The sequence below is a fragment of the Eretmochelys imbricata genome, chromosome 13 (genome assembly GCF_965152235.1).
Source record: "Eretmochelys imbricata isolate rEreImb1 chromosome 13, rEreImb1.hap1, whole genome shotgun sequence".
In the NCBI taxonomy this organism is placed as follows: domain Eukaryota; kingdom Metazoa; phylum Chordata; order Testudines; family Cheloniidae; genus Eretmochelys; species Eretmochelys imbricata.
The window spans coordinates 39401487-39413743 of record NC_135584.1 but is presented as its reverse complement, the minus strand read 5'-3'; the positions used below and the strand labels follow the sequence as shown (position 1 = coordinate 39413743).

At 46.8% G+C, this 12257-nt stretch overlaps 2 pseudogenes; one reads left to right on the top strand and one right to left on the bottom strand.

The window, feature by feature from the left end:
- Positions 1-5229: 5229 nt before the first annotated feature.
- Positions 5230-7640, bottom strand: LOC144273269 (immunoglobulin heavy variable 4-59 pseudogene; annotated as a pseudogene).
- Positions 7641-8075: 435 nt separating this feature from the next.
- On the top strand, positions 8076-9594 carry LOC144273268 (immunoglobulin heavy variable 4-38-2 pseudogene; annotated as a pseudogene).
- The last annotated feature ends 2663 nt before the right edge of the window (positions 9595-12257 follow it).

The window sequence follows — 12257 nt, the reverse complement described above, 5'->3', positions numbered from 1 at the left end:
TCCCCTGGCAAAGCGCTGAGATGGATGGCAGAGATGGATGGAGATGGGAGCATATCCTCTGCCCAGTCTCTTAAAAACAGATTAGCCATCTCTGTATATGTTTCCAAAAATGAATCCATCTCTTCTATTACTGAGCTCCCTGACAGCTGCAGATACGCCGTGTATTACTGTGCCAGAGGGTGACATAGTGAAACAGAGGAAATAAAAAATTGAAGTGTTTCGATACAGTGCAGCGAGGCTGATTGAGTGCAAGGACCTGCCACTCCCCAAACGAGTAAATAGGAAGGCAAGGGACACCTGAGTGGAACAAAATAGTCACCTTCCTGCAGAAGAAAGGAGAGAAGTCACTCCCAATGGGTAGGGCAGCTAACTGGGAGCCAGAAGGCCTGTGTTTTTGTCTAGGCTTGGCACTAAACGTCAGGAGCCCTGGATCCCAGTTCTGATGTGTATATGTACATGGGGATATTCAGGAAAATCCCCCTTTAATGCAATTCAGGCCATTTTTCTTCTGAATGAGACCATCCACCCGGAAGGATTTAATGCACCTTCACGTCACATCTTTAGTTAATTAATCTTAAACTTTTCTGGGTTATATCATGTAGACAAGACCCTAGGCTCTTCTGAAAATCTCACTTTAACTTCCTAAGGGACTCGGATGTTTTGGAAAATCCCACCCTAAACTGACTATACGAATGGGACTGAGATGCATTCAACACAGGATACAGTCTGGGATGTTCAAAGCCTAGGGGAATTAGATGCCAACTGCCCTTAGAAGTGAGTTCCCTTGTGCTCCATTCACACCCCCTCCAATTATTCTTTTTTTATCTCCTTATTCCCCTCCCACTGGAAAAGTCCCATTCATTTCAAAGGGCCCAATGTCAAGTCTTCGAAATACTTAGCATGATTCTCCTCTCACATACACAGGAGTAAATCCGGACCAACACCATTAAGGTCCAGGCAGTTACACTGTTGCAAAACTGGTGTGCCATAACCATACAGCTAAGGTTTCAGAGTAGCAGCCGTGCTAGTCTGTATTCACAAAAAGAAAAGGAGTACTTGTGGCATCTTAGAGACTAACAAATTTATTTGAGCATAAGCTTTCGTGAGCTACAGCTCACTTCATCGGATCCGATTAAGTGAGCTGTAGCTCACGAAAGCTTATGCTCAAATAAATTTGTTTGTCTCTAAGGTGCCACAAGTCCTCCTTTTCTTTTTGCATGCAGCTAAGGGTAGCCTAAAATTCCTCCTTACCTGTAAGAGGTTAAGAAGCTCAAATAACCAGGTTGGCACCTGACCAAAGGGACCAATGGGGAAAGAAGATACTTTCAAATCTTGTGGGTGGGGCGGGGAGGGGGGGAGAAGATTTGATGGTGTGTTCTCTGGGGAAAGCAGAGAAGCATCAGGTCAAAAAACCCTCCTTCTCCTATAACCCATCCTGTACAAGTCTCTGATATTACAAAAAGAGTAAGTAAATAAGGCAAGGCGCGTTAGATTACCTTTTGTTTTCAACTTGTGAATTTTCCCTTTGCTACAGGGAGGTTTATCCCAGTTTTTTGTAACTTTAAAGTTTTGCCTAGAGGTGAATCCTCTGTGTTTTAAATCTGATTACCCTGTAAAGTATTTACCATCCTGATTTTACAGAGGTGATTCTTTTACCTTTTTCTCTTTAAATAAAATCCTTCTTTTAAGAACCTGACTGATTTTTCCATTGTTCCAAGACCCAGGGATTTGGGTCTTTGATCATTTTGTAACCAATTGGTTAGGATATTATTCTCAAACCTCCCCAGGAAAGGGGGTGTAAGGGCTTCCGGGGGGGGATTGCTGGGGGAAGAGGAACTCCAAGTGGTCCTTTCCCCTGGTTCTGTTAAATCACTTGGTGGCGGCAGCGTTACTTAAACCCAAGGTACAAGGGAGAATTTGTGCCTGGGGAGTTTTTAACCTAAGCTGGTAGAAATAAGCTTAGGGGGTCTTTCATGTGGGTCCCCATGTCTGTACCCTAGAGTTCAGAGTAGGGAGAAATCCCTGACATGGTGTATGCAAGAGAAGAACCAGCCCCTTTATATTTTGCTTTTCATTTTTCCATGTACATTTTTCTCCTGTGTTTGAGGATCATTTTTAAAGTTTAGGCCTGAAATTTTCTAAGCCACCTAAAGGGTTTGGACACTCACTGGTTTTCAGAAGGAATTGAGCATTCAGAGCCTCAATGCAGCTTTGGGGATCTCAACTTTTTTTTAGTCCTTGTCAGGGGAAGGATGTTCTGGTGCTGAGTACACTAGCCTGAGACACTGAAGAACAGGATCACATTTCATGGGATGAGGGCCAGGAGACCTTCCTTTCATTCTGTACTGTGCTGAAGACTGAGTAAGAAACTTGAGGCCAGATTTTTTAAGGTTTGTAGGTATCCAGAGAGATTTTTCAAAAGGCCCCTAACTCCCATAGGTTTTAAAAGATATTAGTCTGCTCCATGCTTCCTCAAATACCATTAGGTGCCTGTCTGCTTCTTTAGTTGACTAAATACTTTTGAAAAGCTGGTCCAGATGTTTTCTCTGTATTTAGGCACCTAAAGATGGAGGTAGGAGCTTAGGTATTTTGAAAAGCCTGCAAGTTGCCTATCTTCATGTTCAGGAAACTAAATAGCCTTAAAATCTGGTCCTTTGTGCCTAGTTTTACCTATCTGCATGAGGGTAATGTTATTTCTCTACCTCACAGAGATGTCGTAAGATGAAATACATTAAAGACTCTGATGAGCTCAGATACTACAGTCATGAGGGTATATAAGTTCTATAGGTAAAAAGCCACATTCTCATTCACTGCAATAAACCAGAATTCATGTCCAGTTTTTACTTCTTTCTGGTGTGGAACACTGGGTGAAATTAACTTCTGTGTAGAGGGCTAGTAAAAGTCCTGTGCATCTGTCATAAATATAAAGGGGAGGGTAACCATCTTTCTGTGTACAGTGCTATAAAATCCCTCCTGGCCAGAGGCAAACCCTTTCACCTGTAAAGGGTTAAGAAGCTAAGGTAACCTGGCTGGCACCTGACCCAAAATGACCAATGAGGGAACTAGATACTTTCAAATCTGGAGGGGGGGGGAAGGCTTTTGTCTGTCTGTGTGATACCTTTGCCAGGAACAGATCAAGGATGCAAGCCCTCCAACTCCTGTAAAGTTAGTAATCTAGCTAGAAAATGTGTTTTCTTTGTTTTGTCTTGTAAATTCGCTGTGCTGGAGGGAATGTGTATTCCTGTGTTTGTGTCTTTTTGCAACTTAAGGTTTTGCCTAGAGGGATTCTCTGTGTTTTGATTCTGACTGCCTGTGAGATTATCTTCCATTCTGATCTTACAGAGTGCTTCTTTTATCTTTGTTTTGTTCTTCTAATAAAGTTCTGTTTTTTTAAGAATCTGATTGGGTTTTTAGGGTCCTAAGAAACCCAAGCTGGTCTGTACTCAACTTGTTTATTCTCAAGCCTCCCCAGGAAAGGGGGTGTAAGGGCTTGGGGGGATAGCTGGGGGAAAAGGAACTCCAAGTGGTCCTTTTCCCTGGTTCTTTGTAAAAGCGCTTGGTGGTAGCAGCATACCCTAGTCCAAGGGCAAAGATTTTGTGCCTTGGGAAAGTTTTTAACCTAAACTGGTAGAAATAAGCTTAGGGGGTCTTTCATGCGGGTCCCCACAGCTGTACCCCAGAGTTCAGAGTGGGGAAGGAACCTTGACAGCACCACTTAAGCTCTCAAAATAGGGGTAAAGGAATAAATACTCTGCTGAATTAAGTGGACACAATTCCAGTGAATTTTTCCCCATGTGAATTGTGCTGTCCCTCTGCACAGGAGTCAGTGTCACCCATTGAGAGGTACACCACAAGGAGCTGAGATTCTGGAAGAATTTACCCACCTGCCTAGCCTCATTGGTGTGCTATACACCATCTGTGAAACCTGTATGCAAAAATCACTTCCTCCAGGTTTCCTCTTTAAAGAGAAACTCCAGAACCTGAGTCTGTCCCAAGGAAATGAGCTGGTGATTAGTAGCAGAGAAGTCTCTCCAGAAAAGAAAAAATATGAAACTATTATTGTTCTGTATTTCCATCTCAACCTTCCACATGGGTGAGTATTTGGAGGTTGACTGTGGGAAATAATTACTTGGGCTGGGTTTCAGGGAATTAGGTGTCCAGGTCCCATTCAGTCTCAGTGGGACCTTGGGTGTGTGTCTTTGAGAAAACAAGCCTTGATTGCTGGTTTATTACCTATTCCATTAATGCATTTCCCTCTCTTGCCAGGCCCCATCTTGGGGTTTAAGATGACCCAGTCTGGTTTGGGAGAGGCAAAGGTCTCAGGGTCCCTCAGTCTGACCTGTGCTGTCTCAGATTCTGCCCTCTCTACTGGTAAAGACTGGTGGCATTGGCTCAGGCAGCCTCCAGGAAAAGGGCTGGTGTGGCTGGCATTGATAGACAGATATGGGAACACCCACTATTTCCCTGACATTAAAAATCGAGCCACCATCTCTGTGGACCCTTCCAAGAACGAGTTTTACCTGCGAGTGGACAGCCTGAGTCCACAAGACACGGCAACATACTACTGTGCGAGGAGCACCTACCAGATGCAGAAACCACCGTGATACATGCGAGCACAAAAACAGGCCTCAGCCTGAGCCCCCAGAGGCCATCCTTTTTTCAGTTGCAAGCCTTTCAGACCCCAGCACTAAGCCACATAGGGTTCTCTAAATCTTATGTGAAATCATGGGGATTTAAGATCCTAAATCCTAAAGCCACTTTTGAGAAATGAGGCCTGGGTTCCTAGTTCACTGAGTGCTTCTGAAATTTTTACCCTGCGTCATTTTTGAAAATGGGATTTAGGCTTCTAATTTATGAGATGCTTTTCAGAATTTTACCTTACATTTATTTATTTATGGGCAATCTGTTGAAAGAGACCCATTTCCATCAACAGATTCACTAGTTACTTCAAAATCTGTTGCTTCCAGCGGGCTAGATTACTTGTTAAAACCGAGGTGCTGCAGAATGCGCTGCTAGGTCCAACAACTGAAAGGAACAGAAAAGAAAAGAAAAGAAAAGAAAAGAAAAGAAAAGAAAAGAAATTATGTGTGTTTAAATATATAAATAATTCTCTTCTGGTATAAATGAACAGAACTCTGGTAACTTCTATGCCAGTGAATTTCTTTCTAGGTGGGTCACAGACCATATATGTGTTTAAGTTAACAGAAATTAATGCAAGAGAGGAAGCAGTCATACCTGAAAGGGAAAGACACACAGGTGTTTTTTGCTCAATTCCAAGACAGTAAAAATGGGCTATTTATATGACTTCCACCTGCATGTGGACCACAGGAAAAAACCCATTCATTCTCTCTCTCTCTCTGCTTCCCTCTCCCTCCCTCCCCCAATTCCTCTCTCTCTCTTGCTCTGTCAAGGTTCCCTCCACCTCCAACCTTGTATTTTGCAAAATTAATCCTAAATTACAGGAGAATTGTACTGTGGCTCCCCCAATGCACATTCCTTGAGACATTTGTACCTTCAGACTCTCCCATTATCTTAAAAGCATGAAGATCTCTAAATGACTACAGTAGTGCTTGACTTCCCCAGGGGCACAGTGGAGTTAGGTGCCAGGTTTCTGTGAGAACCCCAGCCTGAAATAATTTAATGTTCAGTATCTTTGAAAATCTTACTCTATGTGACATTCCCCATGTCACAAATAAAGTCCGTGTTTCAGTCGGGGAAGGGAAGCTTCGTAACTCCCTTTTCCAACCACTTGATCCTACTCTCCCCTAAGTGTTAGGAATAGAACCCAGGAGTGGTAACTTCCAGCCCTTTCTGCTTTACCTGTGAGACATCAATCTGCTCCCAAACCTGGGATAGAACCCAGGGAGTCCTGCATACAAAGCTCCTCTTCTGTAAGCCACTGGCCCCAATTCCCTTCCGAGATCTGGGACAGAACCCAGGAGTCCTGACTCTCAGATTCTCAAACACTCTACACTCTGCTATCTTCGTAGATTTGGATAAGGAACCCAGGACTCCTGTCTCCAAGTCGCCACTTAGATCCCACTCTCCTACCGGATCTTTAAAGATAAGCCTGGATGCCTGACTTCAAGCTCCCCTGCTCTAACACACTAGACTACACTCCCTTTCCAAAAGTGAAAATAGAACACAGGAGACTCCAGCCCCCCCTTGTCTAATCGCTGACCTCTCTGACTTCCCTTTAAATTCATTTCCTGAGCTGCACAGATGCTTCCCCTAAAGAACAGAAGGGGGAGGAGAGATGTAGCGACAAAATAACCACTGGGTTGTTTTTATATCTGTCACTGAAGCAAGTAAGTATACGTCATGCAAATCAGCCATTTGGCTTTCTCCTTTAAATAAGAAACCCCCAGAGCAGTGGTTCTCAAACTTTTGTTCTGGTGACCCCTTTCACACAGCAAGCCTCTGAGTGCAACCCCCTTATAAATTGAAAACACATTTTTATATATTTAACACCATTATAAATGCTGGAGGCGAAGTGGGGTTCGGGGTGAAGGCTGGCAGCTGGCGACGCCCCATGTAATAACCTCACAACCCCCTGAGGGGTCCTGACTCCCAGTTTGAGAACCCCTGCCCCAGAGGTCTTTGTCCATCTGAATCTTGAATGGATGGCGGCATTCTTGTTAAATCTTCCTGCAAAAGAAAGATGAAAGCACTGATCATTTCCCTTGGCCTACTCATACTGTGGCCATGTGAGTTTTGATAGGAGGCAGTGGGACATAGTTATTTGTCTTACACCATCTTTCTGTGTGATGGATTCCTTCTTTCTTGTGTGTGGTTGCTTGTGCTTTGAATTCTCCTCCCCTTTTCTTCCCAGGTGTCCTTTCTCAGGTGCAATTGAGACAGCCATGAAAAGCAGATTCTGAAACCCTCAGGGTCACACTGGCTGACCTGTGAAGTGGCTGATGTCCCCATCACTGATTCTTATGACTGGGGATGTGTCTGTCGGACTTGACAGAGCCCGCTGGAATGGATTGGACACACCCTTCCCCATCATTTCAAAACCGATTACTCATATCTAGGGACAAGTCCAGAAATTAGTATTATCTCTTGTTGAATGCACTGACCACTGAAGACACCACCATTTATTATTATGCTGCAAATAAATACTACGGCCTCTCTGGTGCAGTAATACGTGGTGGTGTCTGCAGCTCCCAGGGAGGCCAGCTGCAGGGAGAACCGGTTCTTGGAGGAATCAGGGGAGATGGTGATTCGACTCTGGAAGGATGAGCCGTAGTTTGTGTACCAGGTGGAACTGCAGTAATATCTCCATCCCAGCCACTCCAGCCCTTTTCCAGGAGGCTGCCGGACCCAGTGCCAGCCGTGACCACTAGTGATGGACTGACCCGAGTCAGTGCAGGTCAGCGTGAGGGTCTCTCCGGGCTTCACCGCTCCAGGGCCGGATTGGATCAGCTGGATCCAGGCATGGTCACCTGCAAAAGGAGGAAATTTCACGAATTATAATGCTGTTCCGAGGACTGACCGGGGTCTCCCCCTGCTCTGCTGAAGTCAAAGGGCATTTCTCCCTCCAGTACAAGAGAAGTAGGATTTTTCCTATCTGCCTCGCACAGACACTCACCAGAATGGGTGGCTAAGAGGAAAAGGAAGGTGAAGAAGGAGTCCATGATGGTCTGAATTAATTAACAGACTTCCCAGTATCCGGGACTGGGCAGTTCAGTGTTTGGGGAGAGACTGAGGCACCTGGAAACAGGAGTTTGTATTTAAACAGGAACCTCCCCGGCAATGTTCCCTCTAATTTTTGACAGGCCCTGTGCGCAAAAAATTTCTTCTGTGCAAATGTTTGTGTGCTTGGTGTTTTGCCGTGTGCTCGGGATTTAGGATTTGTGTGCATGCTCAGAGCTTAGAGGGAACAGTCCCCCCTGGGTAGGGATTTGCATGCAGGTTTCACCCGGCGGGGAGGGGAGATGAAAGGGGCCTACAGGGAGCTTGTTCGAGGCTAAATGAGGGAAACAGACTGAGGTGCTGCAGCTGCTGCCCTGCGGGGAACAGGGGAGAATTGACTGGCTGATAGATTAGGTCTGGTGTCAGGTGGAGGGAGGATGGGTGAGTTTATCTCCCTGGGGCCTGGCCATTGTCATCAGTCAAAACTCAGGATTTGATCTGTCTGGGAGATGAGGCTCTCAGATCAGCTTCAGAGGCAGAAAATAAAGACGTTTATTCAGGGGAACTTGGAAATAACCTTAAATATGGTTAATTTAGGGCTGGCTTCTGCTCCCAATGAAATCACTGATGAAACTGCCAGGGACCAGTCATGCCCACAGTGACGGGGATGACAAGGATCTAAAAAGAAAAGGAGTACTTGTGGCACCTTAGAGACTAACCAATTTATCTGAGCATAAGCTTTCGTGAGCTACAGCTCACTCCATCGGATGTATGCATCTGATGAAGTGAGCTGTAGCTCACGAAAACTTATGCTCAAATAAATTGGTTAGTCTCTAAGGTGCCACAAGTCCTCCTTTTCTTTTTGCGAATACAGACTAACAACGCTGTTACTCTGAAAAAAGGATCTAAAATAATCCCACAGATATCAGTGCTGTTGTGCTGGATTTGTACCAGTGTAAATGAGAGTGGAATCTCGTTTTCACTGACGAGATAACAGCAGGATTGGACCAGATGGAGAACTGCTCTGATTCCAGTAGAGCTGGGTGGGAAAATGGGTTGTCCCTCTCCCCGAAAGCAATGACTTTTCTTCAAGAAAAGAAAAGACAAGACACTGACAAGTAAACATTTTCAATTATCACCAACCTTAAAATTATTTTTTGGCCAAAACCCAACATTTTTGCAGCCAAATACCCTGCCCGGTTACACAGCCCTGAGAGAGCCACTGAACAAAGGAGCTAAAGAGCTCGAGTGGTTTCAGCTCCTTTTCAAGGGTGATATGGGAGTGTCTGATCTTTATGCAAATCTGACAGTCACGGTCCCCGTTTAAATAGCATCTCCTGAGTTCTCATGGGACCCGCCTGCCCAGGGGCTAAAGTGAATTTCATTCTTTGCCCTTTTTTCTCACCTTTTCAAGAAGATGGAAAAGGCATTGTCACTTCTGGTTTTACTCACTCTCTCGCCCTGTAAGTCAGGAGGAGAAATCCGGGGGGAAATGATCAAACCCTGAGGAAGAGCGGTCAGGATTTAACTGAAACATTTCCTGTCTTTGCAGGTGCCCGGTCCCAAATCCAGCTGGCCCAGTCCAGGCCGGGTGTGGTGAAGCCTGGAGAGACCCTCACACAGACCTGCGCCGTGTCTGGTTACACCATTTCTTCTGGCTACGACTGGGGCTGGATCCGGCAGTCTCCTGGGAAAGGCTTAGAATATATGGGGTATATATACGGACCTAGCCAGGGCACCAGCTATGCCCCGGCTTTCCAGAGCCGAATCACCATAGCCATAGATTCCTCCAAGAACCAGTTTTCCCTGCAGCTCCGCTCGCTGACGGCTGCAGACACCGGCACCTATTACTGCACCAGAGACACGGTGATACGGAGCAGAGCAGGACCCATACAGAAAGGGGAAGCGGTTTCTGTACAGACATGCGGGGCATTTAATGCTGTCATTTTCTCTTGAGAGACAGAGGCATGAATTGAGAAGGAGAGAGAATGGCTAAGAGTCAGGATTTCATAAAGTTCATACAAGGAAATGATACTCTAATATTACATAAGAACATGAGAACGGCCCTACTGGGTCAGACCAAAGGTCCATCTAGCCCAGTATCCTGTCTGCCGACAGTGGTCAATGCCAGGTGCCCCAGAGGCAGTGAACCCAACAAGTCATGATCAAGTGCTGAAAACAATGCCATTTTTCACTGCAGGACTATGGTTTAAACAAGGAAATCACTGGCAAACCCCAACTCTCACCGTGTTCTCTTGTCCCCAGCTGCTTCCCCACCCCAGTTTACAACACTCACTAGATGGACTCTACATGGATCCAGGATGGGGGGTTATCAGGGATCTGGAACAGCTGCATATGTGGCCAGATTAATAAAACTGGGACTTTTCAGCTTGGAAAAGAGACAGCTAAGGGGGGATGTGACAGAGGCCTATAAAACCCTGACTGCTGTGGAGAAAGTGAATAAGGAAGTGTTATTTACTCCTTCCCATAACAGAAGAACCAGGGGTCACAAAATCAAACTAATAGGCAGCAGGTTTAAAACAAACTAAGAAAGTATTTATTCACACAGCGCACAGTCAATCTGTGGAACTCTTTGTCAGAGGATGTTGTGAAGCCCAAGACAATAACAAGGTTGAAAAAAGAACTAGATAAATTCATGGAGGACAGGTCCATCGGTGGCTATTAGCCAGGATTGCAGGGACGGTGTCCCCAGCCTTTGCTTACCAGAAGCTGGGAATGGGTGACAGGGGATGGATCACTTGATGATGACTTGTTCTGTTCATTCCCTCTGGGGCACCTGGCATTGGCCACTGTCAGAAGACAGGACACTGGGCTAGATGGAGATTTGGTCTGACCCAGTCTGGCTGTTCTTGTGTTCTTATGTTCTTAAGAAGCCTGGAGGATTTAGGAACCAGAATCTCACTGGATTTCACTGGCAGCTGGAGGCTTAGCCCCCTACCTGTCTCTGTTCTTCTCTGTCCCTTGTCGCTGGAGTGTGTCAGCAACTCACAACCATTCCTGGATTTCACCCTCTCACTCTGCACATGAAGCAAGGAAGTCTCATTAACCCCATTTTACAGACGAGGAACTGAGGCCCAGAGTCACAAAAGCAGAGATTATCCAACCCGCCTAGGGAATTTGGGCACCCACCACCCACCAACACGAGTGGGAATTGCACACGCAGAGCCCCCAGGCAGATTTACCCAAAGGCAACAAGGAGCGAGTTGGTGATTTCGGGACTGACCCTGCAACTCCTATCCTCTGTCCTAGGGCCCCAGGTGAATCACCAGACCAATACACAGCTGTGCTAAGCTGACCATGCGGTCTCTGTGGGGTGTAAAGGGGACCCCTGTCCGAAGGGAACATTGCCATGTACTGAGTGCTCACCCCCCTGCTAGCTCTTATAGCCACCCCGGGGAACCCGCATGCAAATCCCTGACCTGGGGGGTTCCTCTTTAAATACAAACCACTTGTTCTAGGAGCCTCAGTCTCTCCCCAGACACAGAACGGCCCTGTCCTGCCCACTGGGGAGTGTCTCCATTAGGCATCACAATGATACTGTCACTGCTCTGCTCCCTTGTCCTACTCACTGCCCCATCAGGTGAGTATTTCATGGGACACTTAGAAACACCAATGTGGAAATGCACCAGGGAGATTCAGCCCTGTTTTCTCTTCCCCCAGGTGTCTTCTCCCAGGTACAGCTGGTCCAGTCTGGCCCGGGGAAGGTGAAGCCCGGAGAGACCCTCAGTGTTACCTGTAAGGTCTCAGGTCTCTCAGTGAGCGCCAACTATTGGAGCTGGCTCCGGCAGCCCCCTGGGAAAGGGCTGGAGTGGATGGGACGCATCCAGAGCACTGCAGAGGGAGGCAACACAGCTTACAACTCAGCTTTCGGTAACCGGATCACTGTCACCAGGGACACCGCGAAGGACGAAGTCTATCTCCAGCTCCGCTCGCTGACAGCTGCAGACACCGCCACCTACTACTGCACCCGGCAGACACAGTGACAGAGCAGAGCACGGCCTGGCTCAAAAAGGGGAAGCGGGTTCCGTGCAGACACTCAAGACCCTTTCACACAAACTTCCCTGCCCGAAGCAGAGTCAGGCATAGACTGGGGGGTGGGATTTATATTCAGACGGTGGGGGAGGAGGAAAACTTCTATCCGCTCACGTCCCTGCAAGAGACACACTCAGGCGCTGGCCTATTCCTACTCAACTCCACTTGTTTGGAGGAGTCAGTGGCACTAATGTGCAAGTGTAGGTTCACACATTCACACTCACACACACACACATTGTCACACTCACACCCACCACACACTCACTCACTCACACACTCTCTCACACACAGGGCAGGCTGGAATCCTTCCCGCAGCGGGCAGGACTCACACAGCAAACTGTGTGTCTCTTTGAAAATCGACTCGGACGTGAAGCACTCCATTTCCCTCTACTGCATCGCCCCACCCTTTGGCTCCCCAGTCATGCGGCCCTGTTCGGTTAATACCAACACAAGCTGCGTTTTCTGGCCACCTCCAGCACCACTGCCTTTTATTAAAGTCAATTGCCTCTCTCTGCTGTGTGCTGCCAGACCTTCTTCCCCTGCAGCTTGACCTCCTGCCCCATCAG